This window comes from Geotrypetes seraphini, chromosome 3 (genome assembly GCF_902459505.1).
Source record: "Geotrypetes seraphini chromosome 3, aGeoSer1.1, whole genome shotgun sequence".
Lineage (NCBI taxonomy): Eukaryota > Metazoa > Chordata > Amphibia > Gymnophiona > Dermophiidae > Geotrypetes > Geotrypetes seraphini.
In genome coordinates this window covers 209298820-209320176 of record NC_047086.1, presented here as the reverse complement: position 1 = coordinate 209320176, position 21357 = coordinate 209298820, and the positions used below count along the sequence as shown (strand labels likewise).

The following is a 21357-nucleotide window of genomic DNA, read 5'->3' as shown; positions in this document are numbered from 1 at the left end:
TCCTTTGGAAACAGAAAGACTTCCCTGCCTGCCCTGTGCCCTGTCTCGGCCTTCCATTAGTCCACCAGAGGGGGGACAGGGTGCAGAGCCTGGCAGGGAGAATTTGGTTCAGAATGGTTTTGGGGTTTTTTCCTCCTCTAAATCTAGGGTGCGTCTTATGGTCAGGTGCATCTTATGGAGCGAAAAATACAAAAGCATGCTCATGGATTTCTTTCCAGCTCCTCTGCTCATATGCATATAACCACATGTGCTCACGTATATCTATATGTGCATGCACAAGTGGTGTGTGTGTGTGTCTGAGGGGAGAGAAACTGAAACGCAGCTACTCCCAAACATATGGACAACACGAAGAGGCAATCTGCGAATATTCTCACAGGCAGAAACACAGAACAGACCAATGATATCAAAGAAACTGCAATTTATTAGATAAGCCAAACTTGATGTGGCCACGTTTCGCCCTGAGGCTGTGTCGAGGGAAAATTACTAAAATTCAATTAAAAATGAAATATAAAAACATACAAAACAGGTAATTCATAAAATTCTATAATAAACAATTAATAAGTACAGGCAATGAGTACCATTTTTAAAACCATTCTTAAGTTGAATTTGTATGTAACTTGAATCCTGTACAGTATACAGTCTATAAAAACATTAAAGAAACAGTCCTCAAAATAAAGTACTGTAGTTTAAATACAAAGAAAAGATAGGTTTACACTTACTTTTGTTCTTCAGCCGTCCCACTGCGTCCTCTCCACCACCATATCCAAAATTTCTCCTTCTCATCTCTCTCTTCCCCATGCATCTGCATCTCACTTCTCTCCCACCAACATGTCCAACAATTCTCTCTCCCTACCTATGCCTAACAATTTTCCTCTTTCTTCATTTCCCCATTACATTACATTACATTAGGGATTTCTATTCCGCCATTACCTTGCAGCTCAAGGCGGATTACAAAAGAATTATCAAGGAAGTATTACAACAAGAACATACAAAAAAAAAAAAAGAATTTTGGATAATTTTAAGAGAGAGTAAGAAATGAGGATGGTTATTTGTTTGGGGTAGTTGGTTTTAGTGAGAGGTGGTGTTTGAAACTTGTGGTGTTATTTCTTTTTCAGGACTTTCTTGAATGCCAGGATGAGGGAAAATGGAAGTGCACGGAGGACACAGACCTACGGCTGGAGAGGCAAGAAAAGATAGAGAGGACAACAATCGTCGTGGGGGATTCCATCATCAGACAAGTCGACAGCCACATAGCAGGAGGAAGGCAGAATTGGCTGGTGACCTGCCTACCGGGAGCCAAGGTAGAAGACATAGTGAGCCGCATCGATAGGATCATCAACAGCGTGGGAGAGGAAGAAACGGCGGTGGTGATCCATGTGGGAACTAACAACGTGAGCAACAGGAATTACAGCAGGGAAGTACTGAAGGATCAGTTCCAGATGCTAGAAAAGAAGCTGAAGACCAGAACGGAGAGGGTAGCATTCTCAGAGATCCTGGGGCTGATGAGAAGAGGCAGACGGAGCTGCAAGCAGTCAACGCGTGGATGCGACACTGATGTGAGGAAGAAGGATTTCACTTCGTGTGCAACTGGATGATGTTCTGGGGGAAGAACAAGCTATTCAGGAAGGATGGGCTCCACCTCAGCGGGGACGGAACAAGGCTTCTTGCAAGCAACATCAGGAGAGAAATTGAGAAGTTTTTAAACTAGGAAGAAGGGGAAAGCCGACAGACGACCGAAAGTCGATAGTTTGGGAACAAGTATACCCAGAGGATACTGTGTAAGAAGTTAGCGGGGAAGACTCAGCAGATCATGGAGAGGACAGAAATCCAGATGGATCAAATGGGATGCAAGAGGGAAGAAAGTGTAAGAAAGTAACACGAAAACTCAAATGTATACACGAATGCAAGGAGTCTAAAGAACAAGATGGGTGAATTTGAAACTATGGCACAAAAAGAGAACCTTGACATCATCGGCATCACGGAAACATGGTGGAACGAGGAAAATGTCTGGGACACTGTGCTACCAGGATACAAGCTATACTGCAGAGACAGAGTGGGTCAAAAAGGTGGGGGCATTGCCCTGTACGTCAAAAAGGGAATAGAGTCTGCCGGAGAGAGCACGCCGGAAACAAAGAATAAGTTAGAATCTCTATGGGTCAAAATTCTGGGAACAAATGGAACGGAAATGAAGATCAGCATCTACTATCGACCCCCAGGGCAGTTCGAAGAAATTGATGAAGAAATGACAGCTGAGATTAAACTCAACTGCAAGGGAAGAAATGCACCTCCGGCTGCAGTAGGGAAACCAAGTTCCTGGATGCAGTGGGCGATTGCTTCCTGGAACAACTTGTCAAGGAAAACACAAGAGGAAATGTTATTCTGGACTTACTTCTAAATGGACTACGAGGACCGACGCAAGATGTAGAAGTAGAAGCAGTGATCATAATATGATCTGCTTCAACCTGGACATGGAGGTGAAACAACGATCCAGAATATTTGGTGCAGTATTCAGAGAGACTTTTAAAGAGCTCCGACGGGGGGGTGTGAGGGGAACCCCCCATTTTACTTCATACTTATTGCGTTGCCGTTGGGGGGGGTGTGGGAGGTGCAACCCCCCACATTATAGAGAAAACTTAACTTTTTCCTAAAAAATCAGGAAAAAGTTAAATTTACTCTATATTGGAGGGTTCCAACCCCCCCCATGGAGCGCAAAGAGTATGAAGTAAACTGGGGGGGTTCCACCCACACCCTGCGTCAGAGCTCTTTAAAAGTAACTTTTTAGGCGGCACGCTGGGGTCTTGCGCCGAATTGTCTGTGCTGCAATGTCAGCGCGCCGAAGTCCCATGCGCAAATTACTATGAACCATTATAATCATTATAATCTACTACTATTATTTCTAGTGTGCTACCAGACATATGCAGCGATGTACATAGTCACAAAGGAGACAGTCCCTGCTTGAATGAGCTCACAATCTACACTTCTCCCTCCGTATTCGCGGTTTCTGCACTCGCGGTTTCACATAATCGCAATTTTTCATCAGGTGGCTCCGACCCCCCCAAATTACATCATGATTAAAGTTCCTTTTCTTTTGCTGTACTGTAATGTAAAAAAAGTTAAACTTTTACCAATAATCACTCTGCTTCCATGATTTCTCCTACAAAATCGAAGTTTCAAAACTTTCACCCTGAAAATCGCTGTTTTAAATCGTGCACAGGGAAAAACGCTGTTTCCCAGCATGCATACAGTGAAATGCTGCTTCCCAGCATGCATAGAGAAAATCGCTTGCCTGCTTAAAGCTTTCTGAATCGCTGCTTGCCTGCCCAAAAGCATTCTGAATCGCTGCTTGCCTGCCAAAAGCATTGTGAATCGCTGCTTGCCTGCCCAAAAGCATTATGAATCGCTGCTTGCCTGCCAAAAGCATTCTGAATCACTGCTTGCCTGTCTAAAGCATTGTGAATCGCTGCTTGCCTGCCAAAAGCATTCTGAATCACTGCTTGCCTGTCTAAAGCATTGTGAATCGCTGCTTGCCTGCCAAAAGCATTGTGAATCGCTGCTTGCTTGCCAAAAGCATTCTGAATCGCTGCTTGCCTGCCAAAAACATTCTGAATCGCTGCTTGCCTGCCAAAAATATATCTGGGATACCTGTATTGCCTCTCCTTCAGGAACAGGTTAGGTCTCCCACCATAGCTACAAAGCGCAAAAGTTCAAGTGCTACTGAAAGTGCTCCCAAAAGGGAGAAGAAGGTGAAAACCTTACAAGAAAAGATAGAATTATTGGATATGCTTCAGATAGTAAAGTTCTCCTCCGCTGTTGCTCGACACTATGGCATTAATGAGTCAACCGTTAGGTACAAAAAAAAAGAATGAAAAACAAATCCATGAAGCTGTGTGAAGAGATTACATGTTGTGCGAGATGCCAATCTCTCTCGCACAGAAGCTGGAACATTTCTGTGGGTGCAGGATTGCTACAAAAAGAGAATACCTATAGACTCTGTGTTGATAAGAGGAAAGGCAAAGTCTTTGTATGAAAACTTGAAGAGCAGGGAAGGTAGAATGTCACAATCCATCGACTTTCTGGCCAGTAAAGGGTGGTTTGATAAATTCTGTCACAGGTATGGCCTGTGTAATGTTAGAGTGATAGGAGAAGCAGCATCTGCCAACCAAGAGGCAGCAAGAGAGTTCCCTGCTACCTTTAAGCAAATTATTGAAGATAAGGGATATGAACCTGAGCAGACATTCAATGCAGATGAAACTGCTCTCTTTTGGAAGAAAATGCCACCAAGGCTGTGGAGTCGGTAGATAAATGTTCCGACTCTGACTCCTCAGTTTTTTGTACTTCTGACTCCGACTCCGGTAAACAAACGACCCCGTGCGTGAAACAAGATCTTCAAACGCGTAAAAAGATGTTGTGCGTATGGTGGGAGAGCTTGGTTGGATGAATTTTTCGAGTCTACACCAGATGATTTCTACCAACGAGGTATTGAAAACCTTGTTGAACATTGGAAATAAGTTGTAAACAACAAAGTGAAGTAGGCCGCTGTCTAGGCCTACCTCGTAATGGAGACTCCACACACTATATACTGGTTTCAATAGGTATACATTTATTAGCAAATCAGTAACAGCTTACAAGAATAAATCATTCAGCATATAATGGAACAGATGTGAACCTCAGATCTGAGGGTCCTCTGATGTCTGTTCAGCTTACTTCTGCTTATAGGCCTGATTTTATACATTTTCTGGTGGTCAATACCACGTTAACCTAAATCACATGATACATCTTTATTGGTTGTTTTTCTTATACGTCAATACATACGTAGATTTACTTATTGGCTTATCTATTTGTGTCATCTTATACGTCTGTCCAGTTTGCCGTAAGGCCTAACCTTTCCTGCAAATGTCCTTTTCCCTTTACCATATATGCAATTCCGAGTCCAAAACTCCTTCTCTGCTGTGGTAACACATGATATATCTTGCTAAATAATGTTCTTGAGTACTCTGTTTTGCTGACCATGAGCTGTGTTCCTCTTTGCATAATATCCGGCCAGGTGCCATGCATCGTAATTTAAGTCTTGTTTCTTACAAGTTTTTGCTTACCATAGCTAACTCAGAAACAGAACATTTCTCAATCACTATAGGCCAGCTGGCAAGTGGGTTATGAAATATCTTTTACAGTTCATATACTGATTTATTAGAGCAAGAGGGAGGGGAGGGGGTTTTTCTCTTATGAGGTCTGGTTACTTCACCTTTATCCAAAGGACTTGTTTTGCTTCACCTGTATCTCACCAGGACTTCTTCTTCGTCTCATCCTCTTTTCCCTCTCAAAAGGAGAATACATTTATAAGTATTGGTGCTCCGAATTGTGCGTTGCGTACCATATAGTGAAGCACGTGTTCGTTTTGCGGTTACGTGAGGCACTGCATGCATTGGTCTTTATTCTTACAGTAGAGAAGTCATTAATTATAACTTTTTGTGAATTGGGACATTTAAACTTGATTTTTTTAAATTCCAATCTAAATTTAGTCAGAGTCGGAGTCGGTGCATTGTTTAGCAACTCCAACTCCGACTCCAGGTACCCGAAATTTCCTCTGACTCCGACTCCTCGACTCCGACTCCACAGCACTGAATACCACAGAGGACTTTCATTAGCAAAGAGGATAAGCGAGCACCAGGTTTCAAGGCTGCAAGGGATAGATTGACCATGCTGCTTTGCGCAAATGCAGTAGGCCATATGATAAAGCCAACCCTGATTTATAAAGCTGCAAACCCACGAGCCTTGAAGGGAAAAGATAAGTTCCAGCTGCCTGTTTATTGGATGAGCAACAAGAAGGCTTGAACAACAAGAGCTCTGTTCCTAGAGTGGTTTCATCAGTGTTTTGTGCCAGAAGTAAGAGAATACCTGGCCAATAAAGGAATGGAATTCAAGGTTTTGTTGGCATTAGACAATGCCCCTGGACACCCAGACTCACATGAGTTCAACATAGAGGGTGTTGAGATCGTCTACTTGCCTCCCAACACAACATCTATCATCCAGCCTCTTGACCAAGGGGTAATAAGGACCTTCAAAGCACACTACACACTGTATTCATTAGAGAGGATTATCCACACTATGGATGAAGGTCACAACGTTGAAAACATCATGAAAATTGGAAGGAATTTATGATTGCGGATGCAATCAAAATTATTGAAAGAGCGGTGAAAGCTGTCAAGTCAGAGACAGTGAATTTGTGCTGGAAAAATATTTGGCCTGAATGTGTAAAAAGGGATATCAATGTAAATATCACAGAGCCAGGCCAAGAAATTATGGAAGGCATCATTGAATGGCAAAGCAGGTGGGTGGGTAAGGCTTTGAAGATTTGTATATGGAGGATATTCAAGACTTAATAGACACCAGATCAAATGAACTAACAGAAGATGATCTCATTGACCTGACCGCTCCTGAAGGAGAGGCAATACCAGATGAAGAGGAGGAAGGAGGAGTTGAAGAAGAGGTGCCTGAAGACAATAATAATATTGAATAATACTGGATAATATTGCAGAGGGCATACGCAGGTTTAATGGTGCGATTGACTTTTTCTATAACATCGACCCATCCATGGTACGTGCGTTAAAGGTGAGGGAGTTAGCAGAAGCAGCGATTTCTACAGCATCCTTAGAGTTTCCCAGTACCGAGGTCAGACTCACTGGTCTCTTTCCAATTCTCCTCTCTTCTCCTGCCTTGTTCCCTCAATTTACAGTATCCGTCTCTGACATATTGATTTTTCTTTTCTAGCTCTTTCCTTCCTTTTTTTTGTATTTTTGCTCCTGTTCACTCAAATTTTACCCTACACCTCTCCCTCCGTATTCGCGGTTTCAGCAATTGAGGTTTCAGCAATCGCGGTTTTTAGCTTGCATAGAGAAATCGCTGATTCCAAGCGTTTACAGAGCAGCACTTTCTTCACTGTGTTTTGCCTTTCCTTCAGGAACAGGCCAGGTCTCCCACCATGTTATTCGCGGTTTCACCATATTCACAATGGTTTTTAATAGATAACAGCGAATAACATATGAAAAAGTTATTCACAGTTTTTCTGTATTTGTGGTTCTGTTAATCCCCTATCACAGCGAATGCGGAGGGAGGTGTACTTCTTTCTACTTTTCACCTACCTATCAGCTTTCCGTCTCCTCTCACCACCTAGCTCTCCCATTTCCCTTCTTGACCCTTCCCCAGCCTCCTATTCTCATTTATCTTTGAACTATTTCCCATTACCACATGTCTATCCTCTATACTAGTACTGCCTGATTCAGGGAAACATTTTTTTGATTCAATTTGATTCACCCTGTTGAATTGATTTTTTGATTCAATTTGCTTTCAATAACATAGTTTTTAAAGTTTAAACATTTTATTTAACCAAGACAATATCATGTCAAAGATAGGAACATCCAATCTATAACGTGTCTATGTGGCTTACATATTGATCTGACCCAGTATGGCTGCTCTTATGTTCTTATCTTTCTCTTAAAGTGCTCTCTTCCATTTTTCTCTTTTCTGCCTCTATCCACTCAAATGTAACTCTTGCTTTATTCCTTTTCACTAATCTAATCAACTTTCTATCCCCTAGCTTTCACATTCCCCTCTTCTTATTCCCTTTTATCTGCTCCCTATTATCACATTTCTACCCTTTTTACTCATTCTTCTCTCACTCATCTCCTTCACAACTCTCCCACTTGGATCCACCATTTTTAACATCATCTTCCTTGTCCTTCACACTTGTAAAGCAGCATTTCCTTTCTCTCTTTTCTTTCATTCTCTCTCCCTCCAACATCTCTCCTTTCTGCCCTTCTACCCCCTCCTCCCAAGTCTGACATCTCTCCCTCCCTCCCCCTTCTGGCCCTGAGACCATATCCCTTCTGCCTTTCCCTACTGGCAAACTGCAAACTGTGTTAGGTGAAATTATCTCCCAAATCTTGCTTATTGCTCCTTTAGGAAATTAGTTAAGACTTATTTGTTTGATAAATTTTTATCCTGATTTGATTGGTTTTAATCCAATATCATTTTATATTTCCTATTCAATTGTACTGTATTCTTTCATTGATTGTCCAGTTTTATTTTATGTAAACCACCTAGAACTGCTGGTGTTGGCGGTATACAAGAATAAAGTTATTATTTTATTATTACTTGTCCCCCCCCCCCCTTTGCTATCTCTGAGTTGTTCATCTATCCCTCTCCCATTTTGCCCCCTCCACCACCAAGTCTCCCTCTCCCCATTTTTGCCCTCCTCCTCCAAGTCTCTCTCCCCATTTTCCCTCTCCATCAAGTCCATCTCTCCCTCTCCTCCTTTCACACCCTCTACTGTCTTTCAATGTGTGGCTCACTAGTAGAGCTGCTGCTTCTGTACCCAGAAGTTGTGAGATCAAATCCCAGTGCTGCTCCTTGTGACCCTGGGCAAGTCACTTAATCCCCAGTGCCTACCGCTTTAAATGTCAAAGCCACAAAAAGGCAGTACACAAGTTCCCTTCTCTTTCACCCCTTTTGCCACCTCTCCCTCTCATTCCCCCTCCATCCTTCCCCAAAGTCATCATGCCCCCCTCCGTCTTCCCCGAAGTCCATCTCTTTCTCTCCCTATCCCCCTCAGCTCCCCTCTGCCATCTCTCCCTGTCCCTCTTCTAGCCCCTCTGTCCTCCCCATCTAAATGCTAAATCTGCCATCCCTGAGTCTATCTTTCCCTCCTTTCCTCACTTAAATCCATCTCTCCCTTCTTCTACTCCCTCCCCCGAGTCCAATATCTATCTTCAGGTGGCATTGTTGAGGGAACTGCATCTTGCTACTGGCCCTCTCTGCCACTCCCCTTCCCGGCATTGAATCACCCGTCTCCCCCCAATCGGCATTTTTTCCATTCTGCCTCCCCCCACCCACCTTTAATTTTCTGTGAAAGTTGTTGGGCAGTGGTAACAATTCCTTACCGCCGGTCCCGGCATCTTCTCTCCACTGCAGCCCACCCTAGCGGAAACAGGAAGTTGTCTGAGAGGACGGGCCACTGTGGAGAGAAGACATAGGGACTGGCAGCATGGAATCGTTACCGCCACCTAGCAACTTTTACAGAAAACAAAAGGTAGATGAAATGGGAGGAGAGAATAGGAAAAATGTTGATGGAAGGGGAGAAGGGTGAAAACATTAGATGCTGAGGTAGGCAGACCGGTAGCAAGATGCCAATCCCCCAAGAGTGCCACCCCTGCTTTCTTCTGTTTTATTGGAAATATAGGTGAATGTGAGCCAGAACTAGTTTTTTTAACTTCCTGCAGTGACCATAGCTTGCTTCACTACTTAATGCATTAAGAGAAAATACGTAACCTTGGCCTTTTGAATCTGCTTGATTTTGTACTTTCGCAGTGACAACAGTTTGCTTTACTAGTTCATTCAGTAAGGGAAAATGTGCCACCTTGCTTTTTTGAATCCTGTTTAATTTTGTGAGGACTTTGGCTATTTATAAATGGACTATAAATTTTGTATTGGCCTTCACTTTGTAGTACCATTCACTGAATGTGTTGTTTCTTTCTGTTTTATTGGAAACAGGTGGATGTGAAAGTTAAAAAAAAATAAAAAAAAGAAGAGATGCCGTCTTAGATTTTTAATCTTGCTTATTTTTGTGAGTACTTTAGCTGTACCGGATCAACAGCAGAAATCAAGCATCAATTAGCACTGGGGCGTACAGCCATGGTGAGCATGGACCAAATATTGAAGTGCAAGGATATCTCAGCCACCATCAAACAAAGACTGATCACTGCTATTGTGTTCCCAATCGCGACATACAGTATGGCTGCAAGACATGGACATTCATGAAAGCAGATAAAAGAAAAATCAACGCCTTCGAGCTGTGGTGCTGGAGAAGACGTCTATGAATCCCATGGACAGCTAGTATCACCACCAAAGATGTTCTTGATCATATAAACAGAGTTGTCCCTGGAAGGCAGGATTGCCAGACAGAAACTGACCTATTTTCGGACATGTGATGAGGGCAAATTCACTAGAAAAGGAGATGTTACTCAGAATGGTCAATGGTAAAAGGAAGCAGGGGAAACCAAAGGCCCATTAGTTCAGGGGTCTCAAAGTCCCTCCTTGAGGGCCGCAATTCAGTCGGGTTTTCAGGATTTCCCCAATGAATATGCATGAGATCTATATGCATGCATTGCTTTCAATGCATATTCATTGGGGAAATCCTGAAAACCCGACTGGATTGCGGCCCTCAAGGAGGGACTTTGAGATCCCTGCATTAGCTGGATACCATCAAGAATGGCACGGGAATGAACATTAAGCAATTGAAAGAAGCCATTGAAAAGCATGGCAAGGACTGGCCTACAGAGTATCCAAGGATCGGACACGACTGAATGGATAGTAGTAGCAGTAGTTAGTTGTTTTTACACTGATTATAAATTTTGTGCTGGTTTTTAGTTTGTAATTTTTTATCTACTGAACATGCTGTCTCAATCTGTTTTTTGGGAGACATAGGTGAATGTGAGAGAGTGATTTGCCTCAAAAGAAGGGGGCAGTGATTTCTTTTTTTCCCCTTCTAGGTAAGGCTCTGAATAATTTGGAATGAAAGCACTTTTTATTATTATTATTATTATTATTATTAGGTTCTTATATCCCGCCATACCCAAAGAGTTCTAGGCGGTTTACATCCGTTACATTAGGATCCGGTCTGAACCCGGATTTACAAAAATTTTGTCGGAATTGCAGGTAGCGCGGAAGGAGGCAACGTAGTTTTAGCACAGGTTTATCATAGTTGGGTTAGAAGATAAAATGGAGGGAGTGGGAAACCAGAAGAGGGGGGGGGGAGAGGGAGGTGGGGGTGGGGGGGGTTGGAGTGTATGCGGGGAGTAAGGACTAAGGGTCTTGTTCGCGGAAGAGGTGTGTTTTGAGAAGTTTTCTGAAGTCTAGGTAGGTCGGGGCCTCTAGCATCATTTGGGCTAGCCAAGGGTTCAGCTTGGCCGCCTGGAAGGCGAAGGTTTTGTCGATGAATCTTTTGAAGTATGATGAATCTTTTGAAGTATGATGAACATCTTTGCTTAGCTCTGTTAGGCATAGCACACCAAGATCACAATTGGTTTGTTGCTGTAACACTATTAAGGCATATATAGACATAGATTTTGTCACAAGTTCACTGGACAAACATACTTTTAATGTTCTATTTGTGCATGTTCCTTCATTTCATTTTAAATGATATTATTAATTGTTTGTTATAGAATTTTATGAATTACCCATTTTGTATGTTTATATGTTTTGTTTTTAATTGAATTTTAGGGCTCCTTTTACTAAGGTGCGCTAGCATTTTTAGCGCGCGCTGAAGATTAGCACACGCAAACCCCGTGCAACACAGAAAATACTAGCACAAGCTCTATGGAGGCATTAGCGTCTAGCGGGTTCGGCATTGTAGCGCGTGCTAAAACCGCTAGCGCACCTTAGTAAAAGGAGCCCTTAGTCATTTTCCCTGATGCAGCCTGAGGGTGAAGCATGGCCACATCCAGTTTAGCTTATCTAATAAATTGCAGTTTGATTGATATCATTGGTCTGCTCTGTGTTTCTGCCTGCTACTCCCAAACATTCTATTGGTTTGCAAAGAACAATAAATTTGTACAAGTGTGATAATATATGTAACTATTAAAATGTCACTGTCAAAAGATTTGAAAGGATACATATATTTTACATTTAAATCCCTGGTTGCTACTGTAGCATGGGTTTTACATCCATTGAAAGCAATGAAAGTAAAATACAAATGTCTCAATCCATCCTCATTTTTATGGAGCCATATGTTAAGGGGCTCATAATAAATTTAAAAAAAAAACGTCTAAAATATGGCCTAAATGGGTACTTGGACGATTAAAAAGTACCCATAATCAAAGCTGGTTTTAGACGTATCTAAAACCAGCTTAGGCCTTTCCCCTGCCTCTAAACGCATAGAGAGAAAGGAGGCGTTTTTAGAGGAGAGGAAAGGGAGGGCAGTGGGAGGCAGGTTGTCTAGTCGGCACTTATACATTTTGACTTAGACCAAGTCAAAACAGATATAAGTGCCGAAAAAGGGGCCGCTGAGCTGATCACTGCAGCTCAGTGGCCCCAGCAACCTGCCTACCGCCTACTGCAACTATCGCTGCAGGAGAGATGGCTCATCTCTCCTGCCGTGATAGTGATCGCCCACCCCCTCCGAACCACGGCACTTTGGGGTAAGCATCGTGGCAGGGCATCTTCTCATGTGCCTAAGGCCTCGCCCACAGGAGGGACCTAAGGCTACTGGGCCGATTCCGGTTGGCCCAGGCATCTCAGGCCCCACCTGTGGGCGGGGTTTGAGCCACCTGGGCCAATCAGGCCCTAAGGCCAGCCATTCCTAGGATGGCTGGCCTGCCGAACAAACGGGCTTGGCACCCGTCCATCCATCCAATGATTTAAGGTACGAGGAGGGGATCGGGGGGGTGGGATCGAGGGATCGGCAGAGGGGGGATCCTGCGGGTCAGCGGGGGGGGCGCCGATCGGCGGTTCATTCATGGGAAGGGGTGCATCGAGGGCAGGAAGGCTTGGGCTCCCTCCTGCCCAATTGTAATCGGTGGGAGGGGGTGCCGCCTGGGCAGGAGGGCTTGGGCTCCCTCCTGCCCAATCATAATCAGTGGGGGTGGGGGGAGGGCAAGAGGGCTTGGGCTCCCTCTTGCCCCGATCGTAGTCAGCGGGGCCAGGAGGGTTTGGGCTCTCTCCTGGCCCGATCATTGTATGGGGGGGGGGGGATTCTGTAACCGGTGTTGTTTTTGACAGACACCGGTTACAGAATCCAGCTTTTAGGCGAAGGACTGGCTCTTCCTTCGCCTAAAAGCTCTTGTTTTGGGCATTTGAGAGATAGGCTTTTTTTAGTTTGATTATATGTTGTTAGTGTAGACGTAGTGGTGGTCTGGGCGTTTAAACAGCTGAATGTAGAGGCAGGCCATTATCTAAAAAAACTCTACTTTTGGACTTTTTTTTGATAATGGACATTTTCCCTGCTTCTACTTTCAACGTTTAAGGCCTTAAGCCAAAGGGGATTTAGATGTTAGATTTTTTTAAAATTATTATTATGCCCCTCCACGTGTGTATGTGTGTGTGTGTACGTGTGTGCGCAATTATCCATCCCCCCTAACTGTATCCCCTCCCCCACCCTATTACCTGACTGTTTTAATTGTGGGCTCATCTGAGCAGGGACCATTTCCTTTGTGACCCTGTTCACCTTGTTCAGCGCTGTGTATGTCTGGTAGCGCATTAGAAATGATAGTAGTCATATTAGTGTTTTCATGCAGTGGGATATTTACAGTCTGGCTAAAGGAACTTTGGCAGTATTCCCAGATAGAAAGAAGTAGAGATTGTTTTTCACTCATTACAAACAGTCAGAAGAGATTGCTTTAAACAGCTATTTGCAGGGAAAAATACAGAACCCCGTTACTCTGTAATTTGGAAGTCTGGACAGAGGGTTTTTCCGATCTTTGATCGTGGCTGAAAGAAGAAGAAGTACATTTTCCATGGTGATGCATTGTTTATTTTCTTTTATCAATAAATGCTATATTCAGTTGTAAGAAGAAGCTAGTGTGGACTATTCTGTTTTACCCTAAAGAATCAGCAGGTTAGTGAACTGTTTTGGTCCTAACCTGTTGCCCCCCTTTTATGGATAGGCAGAACAGGGGCTACTTGGACCATTGGTCTGACCCAGTTGGCTATTCTTAGTTCTTATCATTTACAATCCAGACATCAACACTGAATATCTAGATTTGATTTAACCACCATGGCTGGTGTTGAAAAAAAACACTGATCGCCTCAGCTGAATATAAGGCCATTAGTGCTGACACTTTTGCAAGATCATGCAGCTTAATGTAACCAAGGATATAAATAAAATAAAAAAACAAAAGGTATTCCTGTAGGTTTAAGAATTTGAGCTATGCGTGTCACTTTTAGAATTCTGGACAGCACAGCTCTCTCCAGGAAGTGGGGAGTTCTAAAACTGCCAAGGGGAGCAGTTGGAGGGAGTTGGGTGGTTGGCAGTTGGAATGACAGGTTCGTTGTAGTTGTCGATGGTTAGAAAACAACTTTAAAAAGCTGTTTCGCGATAAAATGATAGAAGATGTTTTGAGATAGAAACTGTATTTGATTATATTTTGTCATACAGAAACTTTGTGTCAATTATGGGGCAAAGTACGGAGCTCATCTGTACTTAAAGTAGTAACAAAGAATTTTAATTTTTTTTTCTCCGGCTAATGCTAGGAAAAAGGATATAGAGTATTTTGTTTGCAGGATAAGAAGTTGTGTAGAGGAAATATTATTGATGTGTTTTGACAATTCAAGGGAGTTAATTATACTTTGGAATAGGTTTTATTGGAGTAAAATCTTGATTTAAATGAATATTAGGGGCTCCTTTTATCAAGCCGCACTAGTGGGGTTAACGCGCGTGATTTTTCATCACATGCTAACCCCCGCGCTGGCTAAAAACTACCACCTGCTCAAGAGGAGGCGGTAGCGGCTAGCGCGGTTGGCGGTTTAACGCGCGCTATTACGCGCATTAAACTGCTAGCGCGGCTTGATAAAAGGAGCCATTAATTTAAACTTTGGTTATAAATTTAAGGGTCAAGATATTTTTGTGGGTGGAAAGCTCAGGGAAATTTCAATTATTCTTTGATTTATTTGGGTAGCTAGTGGCCACAGTGTTGTTGTTTTTTGTCACCAAATAGGGATATAGAGTTTTGCTTCCTTTGGTTTTTTTTAGCTAGAGAGTAGGTATCTTGGAAGAAGATGTTCTGGGCCAGAAGGGGAAGAAAGGTACCCAACGGATCCCAACGGAGGAATAAAAGGACAGGATACTCACCTGTTTTGCTGCTGAAAAATCCTGTCTGCGGAAATTAGTAAGGAAAATTTTGGGACAAGTATTGATAACGAATAAACTATTCTTCTAATATTTTTTATTTCACCTGTGTTTTTGTATATTTGGGTGAAGTTTATTTTAAAATGTAAATCTGTTACTTCCTTAAAGAAAACATAATTGAACCCTTGACCAAAATGACTACATTGTTGAGAATTACACTTTGAGGAAGTAGCAGGTTATATTTTTGGCGTAAAGTCGGCAGGATTATTTTACTACGCATTTTTTGGCATAGTCGTATGCAGGATTTTGGAATCTTGGAAAGATCTGGGTTCCAAAGTCCTGAATAAGAACACGACTTGGGAAATTGAGAAACTGTTATTTATCCTGAATTTAAAAGTATATATTTACTGAGAATTTATATTTATGATAAATGTTCTGGTCTGTATATGAATTGTACTGTAGTTAACTAAAGTTTTCCCTAGTTGACATTTGATCTTTCTGGGAACAGAGTCTTTTCCCATTAAGAAAATGGAAGAATACAGGTATAAGAAGAAATCTAATTACAGAGTTAGACGGGGACAGCAAGACCAAAGAGAAGAGTCAGAATGGCCAAGATATAGGCAGAAATTTTCTAACGACAGAAGAAAAAGAGGAAATAATGGTAATACTTTGAGCGGCAAAAGTGGAATCACAAGGAATATTGTCAGCAGAACAGGAGTCGACAGTATTCCCCAGGAAAATATGAAAATGAGATAAAATATTCCTTTCAACAGAATCTGAAGGAGAAAAAAACAAGTTCTTTGTTCCTATTGTGGTAAACCAGGATACCTCGGCCAGAATTGTTGAGTTTGGATGGATGAAGTAGAAGACTACTACTCTCAGAGGTCTGCAAAATATGAAAGCCCAGATAGGGATCATATGCAAGTCCTGAGAGTCCACGGGAATTGAGCTTAAGAACGGAAAGACGTGAAAAAGAATATATTATCTATCAGAACAATGCCTACTTTGGATTTAATACATTAATAAAAAGTATTTTGAAAACAAAATTGCCAACACCCCACTGCTTAGTCATGAGAGGGCTGCCAAAAGAAATGCAAACCTGAACTGGCTTGGCTTCATTTCCAATAAGCTAGTGCTGGATTTTCCTGCAATACATCTGTCCATTTGAACATGTTGATTTTCTTTTAATCATAAGTAGTTCAGTTTAAGAACATAAGAATTGCCGCTGCTGGGTCAGACCAGTGGTCCATTGTGCCCAGCAGTCCGCTCACGCTGCGGCCTCCAGGTCAAAGACCAGTGCTCTAAATGAGTCCAGCCTCACCTGCGTACGTTCCTGTTTAGCAGGAACATGTCCAACTTTGTCTTGAATGCCTGGAGGGTGTTTTCCCCTATAACAGACTCCGGAAGAGCATTCCAGTTTTCTACTACTCTCTGGGTGAAGAAGAACTTCCTTACGTTTGTACAGAATCTATCCCCTTTCAACTTTAGAGAGTGCCCTCTCGTTCTCCCTACCTTGGAGAGGGTGAACAATCTGTCTTTATCTGCTAAGTCTATTCCCTTCAGTATTTTTAATGTTTCTATCATGTTCCCTCTCAGTCTCCTTTTTTCAAGAGAGAAGAGGCCCAGTTTCTCCAATCTCTCACTGTACGGCAACTCTTCCAGCCCCTTAACCATTTTAGTCGCTCTTCTCTGGACCCTTTCCAGTAGTACCATGTCCTTCTTCATGTATGGCGACCAGTGCTGGACGCAGTTTGAAGAAATATTGCAAGAAATACATACCACTAGCCCTTGTACCTGAAACAGTTCTGGTTCAACCCCAAGAACGTCAAATCAGAAGCAGTGGGAACAAAACCAGAACTAGCTCATCCTGTGGCTGATAGCCTGGAACAATGATTCTGACCTTGTCCTTGAGGCACAAAAAAACAACCAAAAACGATAAAGGGGATAGAATAATTCCCCTATGAGCAAAGGCTTAGGAAGTTAGGGATATTCAGCTTGGAGAAGCCATGGTGAAAGGAGATATGACAGAGGTCTACAAATTGATGAATGGAGCACAAAGCAGTTGTTTACTCTTTCAAAAATTACAAAGATTAGGGAACACATAAAGAGGTCTTCTGGAAAAGGACTACTTGATGGCGCTGGTCTTTGACCGGAGGGCCGCCGCATGAGTTGACAGCTAGGCACAATGGACCACTGGTCTGACCCAGCAGCGGCAATTCTTATGTTCTTATGTTCCTTCTTTTAAGCAAGTGAGATTGGATGTATACAGAGAAACAATTTTCATGATTGCTGGTCCAGTATTTTGTAATTCATTACCACAACAAGTCAACAACTAAGACAGATAGATATAATTTCTACTTTTAGGAAGCAAGTGAAGGATTTTCTTTTCTTGCAAGCATATTCATGATTATGAATTTGCAGGTTGAAGATTATTTCTCTAAGTATGGTTGATTGTAAATGTATATTTTATTGTACAATGATTATTAGCGCATTGTACAATAAAAGTATGTACGGTATGTAAAAGTATGTACGGTAAAAGTATGTACGGTATGTTTGTAAGCTGCCCAGAAAGGTAGATGGTGCAGGGTAGAAGTTTTTAAAAAAAAAAATTAAATAAATAAAGACATTACTAAACAATACATTTATGTTATCAAGTTTATCAAGTTTATTAACAGAATTTGATTTATCGCCGATTGAAATCACTAAGCGATGTACATTACAATATATAGTAAGGTAAAAGAGGTTCACAAATTAACAATAAACATTTGACTAAAACAAACAAGTAGTTGGGATGAAAAAAATTAAAAGTTACATTTTTCGTTTAAAATAGAAAAGTGGGAAAAAACAATAGGTAAGGGTACATAAAAATCTCAGCTATTAAAAAAAACATAATCTGCTTTAAACATTGAAGGCATCTCTAAATAGATAAGATTTTAAAGATTTTTTAAATATTAAAACATCTTTTTCATCACGAATATATTGGGGAAGGGCATTCCACCATAGGGGACCTGTCACTGAAAAAATATCTGCCCTTCTAGTACCAATAATCTTCAAGGAAGGAACTGAGAGAAGATTTTGGTTAGAGGAACGAAGTGAACGTTGAGTATTATAGGGTATCAAGAGTCTAGATATAAATTGGGGTTCTTCACAAGCTAAAGTTTTGAAGATGAGTAACATTATTTTAAATGTGATTCTATGGCTAATAGGCAGCCAGTGAGAATCTTTCAACAGTGGAGAAACATGATCGTACTTTTTTGCATTATATATTAACTTTATTGCGGTGTTTTGAATCAGTTGTAATCTCCTTTTTTCTTTTGATGATATGTTAAGGAATAGAGCGTTACAATAATCAAGTTTAGATATTACTAAAGAATGGATCAGTATTGTAACAGATTTTGGAGTCAGAAATTTGGATATTGATCTAATACGACGTAATTTAAAAAAGCAATTTCTAACTGTTAGAGAAATATGTTCATGATAAGTGAATTTTTCGTCAATTAGAACGCCAAGAATTTTAACTGAGGGAACTAGATTGAGAATCCAATAAATATTGAAGAATCCAATAAATATTGAAGAAATCCAATAAATATACAATAATATAATACAATAAAATAATGATTACATATTAAATTCACCATATTAACTTTCCATCAAATGTCTTTCACTTCTTCAAAATAAATTTCCAAATTACTATTACAACTCTCAATACACTCCCCCTATTACCTTCCACCCTTCCCTTATCCCCCCCATTATTTAAATTATAACATTGTAATAAATGATTTAAACAAAATGCAATTCAAGTAATTTCACATATATTACTATCATCCCTCCAATTCCTACCCCTACCCTCATTCTATGAAAGGTGACATCAAATACCAAGTAGTAAAATACATTGTACTATACCAAATCTTCAATGTAAAGTATTAAGAATCATACTTCTTGCTCTAGAGAGGATAAATTTTGTATATAAGTATCCCAAATTTTTTAAAATAAACGAGTTCTTCTAGGAAATTTGCAAACCTCCCAAACCTCAAATAAAATTACACAATGAAATTGATTCCTCCAATGCCAATAACTAGGCAAATCTTTCTGTAACCAATACTGCAAAATACCTTTATGACCAATCATACATGGCTTTTGTAATAGAATACTTCTTCCCTGACCATAAATCCCACAAGCCGCAGCTTTACCAAATAACAGCCCCTTTGGAGATTCCACCAATTGACAATTCCATAATGAACCTAAAAATAATAAGATTGCAGACCAGAAAGATTTAATAAGATGACAGTTCCACAATGCATGAGATAAAGTATTTGGATCTTTCTCACATTTGATACAAATAGGAGAATTAATTAAACCTGCATGAAATGCTTGTACCTGTGAAAACTATGCCCTATGCAAAACTCACATTCTCTCCAAACATATCTCATAATAATTTTAGGCAAACGATGGATAGCTTAACTAAAATTTTGAAGAGATAATTGAATCCCCAACTCATCACACCATTTTTGTATAATACTGTCATATGTTTTATTTGGAATCAAGCACCACCACAAGTTATGCAACAAAGATACAGAGATAGGAACCTCATTACATTGGTTAAAAAAATGTATAAACCTTTCACGAACACCCAATGAAAGACCTCCTCTTCTTATTTGACTCACGTAATGTAATTGCATATATCCATACAAAGACCCTGACCCAATTCCAACGGTTAAAGATAATTCTGGAAATCTCCTCAACCTCCCAGATTCATCCAAAATCTGATCAATAAACCGAATCCCTTTATTTGCCCAGGATTTAAAAATGACATTAGTCATACCCAGGGTGAAATCTCCATTCTCCTGAAGAGGCAAAAAATCCATAACAACCTGATGATAATCCCATAATTTCAATAATTTATTCCATACTGATCTTAATGGAATCAAAATAGAATTACCTTTTAGATAATCAAGAAATCTTGAACACGGCACTTGAATTAAAAACAATAAATGATATGGATGAAAAAAAATGCCTTTTCATATGACAAAGGGTAAAACAAATCATCCTCAAAAACCCAATCCCTTACATGTCTTAACAAACAAGCCCAGCTATAAATATGAAATCAGAAAAAAAATCTATTTTCACTCAATGCAAAGTTAAGCTATGAACTCATTGCCAGAGCAAGAGATAAACGCAGTTAGAGCAGGGCTACTAAAATTCTCGGCTTCGAGGTCCACAGGCAGGCCAGGTTTTCAGGATATCCACAATGAATATCCACAAAAGATATCTGCATACCAAAAAGGCAGTGCATGACTCTCATGCATATTCATAGTGGATATCCTGAAAACTTGGCCTACCTCGAGGGCCCGAACTGAACAGCCCTGCTAACATTTCTGGGTGAGTTAATCATATTGAGTAAGTATGAGTAATTCCATAGCAGTGGTTCTGAACCCTGTTCTGTAGAACCACCAGCCAGTCAGGTTTTCAGGATAGCCCTAATGAATACGCATGAGAAAAAATTGCATATAATGAAGTTGACACTGGCATGCAAATCAGCTCCATGCATATTCATTAGGGCTAGCCTGAAAACCTGGTTGGTGGTCCTCCAGGACAGGGTTCGGAGCTGCTGTTCTACAGTAATAGGAACATCTCAGTTCAAGTGATAAAGAATAAACAGTTTCCACACTTTTAAGTAAATATAGATAGTCATGTGGGTAACCTGTTTGGCAGTTTTAAATATACAAATTGCTTTGCTGGCGCTGTCTTCTACATTCTGTGATTGTAAAATTAAAACTGTTTTAGTTTTGTCCCCTGAAGAAGCCGAAGATTCCAGTGAAATGGATCCTATTGGGCAAAGGGCATGGCAAGCTAAGTATATATTTTATACACAAAAATGATGCATTGAAGCACAATGTACTAATTTTGATCATGTCCCCACATACTTCATTGTGTCTCTCAGAAGGATAGCCATGAAGGAAAACTTTTTTTTTTTTTTTTTGGACAACATGTATGTTCAGGTATTGGGGGTAGCCATGGGTGAGACCTTCACCCCTTCTATTGCTTGTCTATTTATGGACAGGTTTGAGAGAACCTAGATACAACATTCACCATTCTCAGATAAGATTCTCGCTTGGCTTCGATATATCAATGATATATTCATAGTTTGGGTTACACTCTTGTGACTCAAACATCCAGTTCACTGCACAACATTCTTTTCATGAAATAGCATTTTTGGATGTTACAGTACAGATAGATAATTTAGGATTTCAGACTAAGATTTTTTTAAAATCTACAGACAGGAACACCTTCCTCCATTCATCAAATTGCCATCCATTACATCTCAAACAAGGTTTGCCTCACTCCCAGTTTCTCTGTTATAAGAGAATTTGTAGTAATGAATCCGAATTCAAGAAATAATCTAAAATACTACACAAAGACTTACATGACAGGGGGTACAGTAAGGAAACATTGAAGAAAGCATACACAAGGGCTAAATTTAACCAGTGAGAACATCTACTTACATTCAGACACATCAGAAT

General features: G+C 40.8%; 1 protein-coding gene across 3 annotated transcripts in view; it reads right to left on the bottom strand.

Moving 5' to 3' along the window:
* The window catches only part of B4GALNT1 (beta-1,4-N-acetyl-galactosaminyltransferase 1), a 284601-nt gene that overhangs the window by 250165 nt on the left and 13079 nt on the right, over nucleotides 1-21357 (bottom strand). The window lies entirely within an intron of this gene.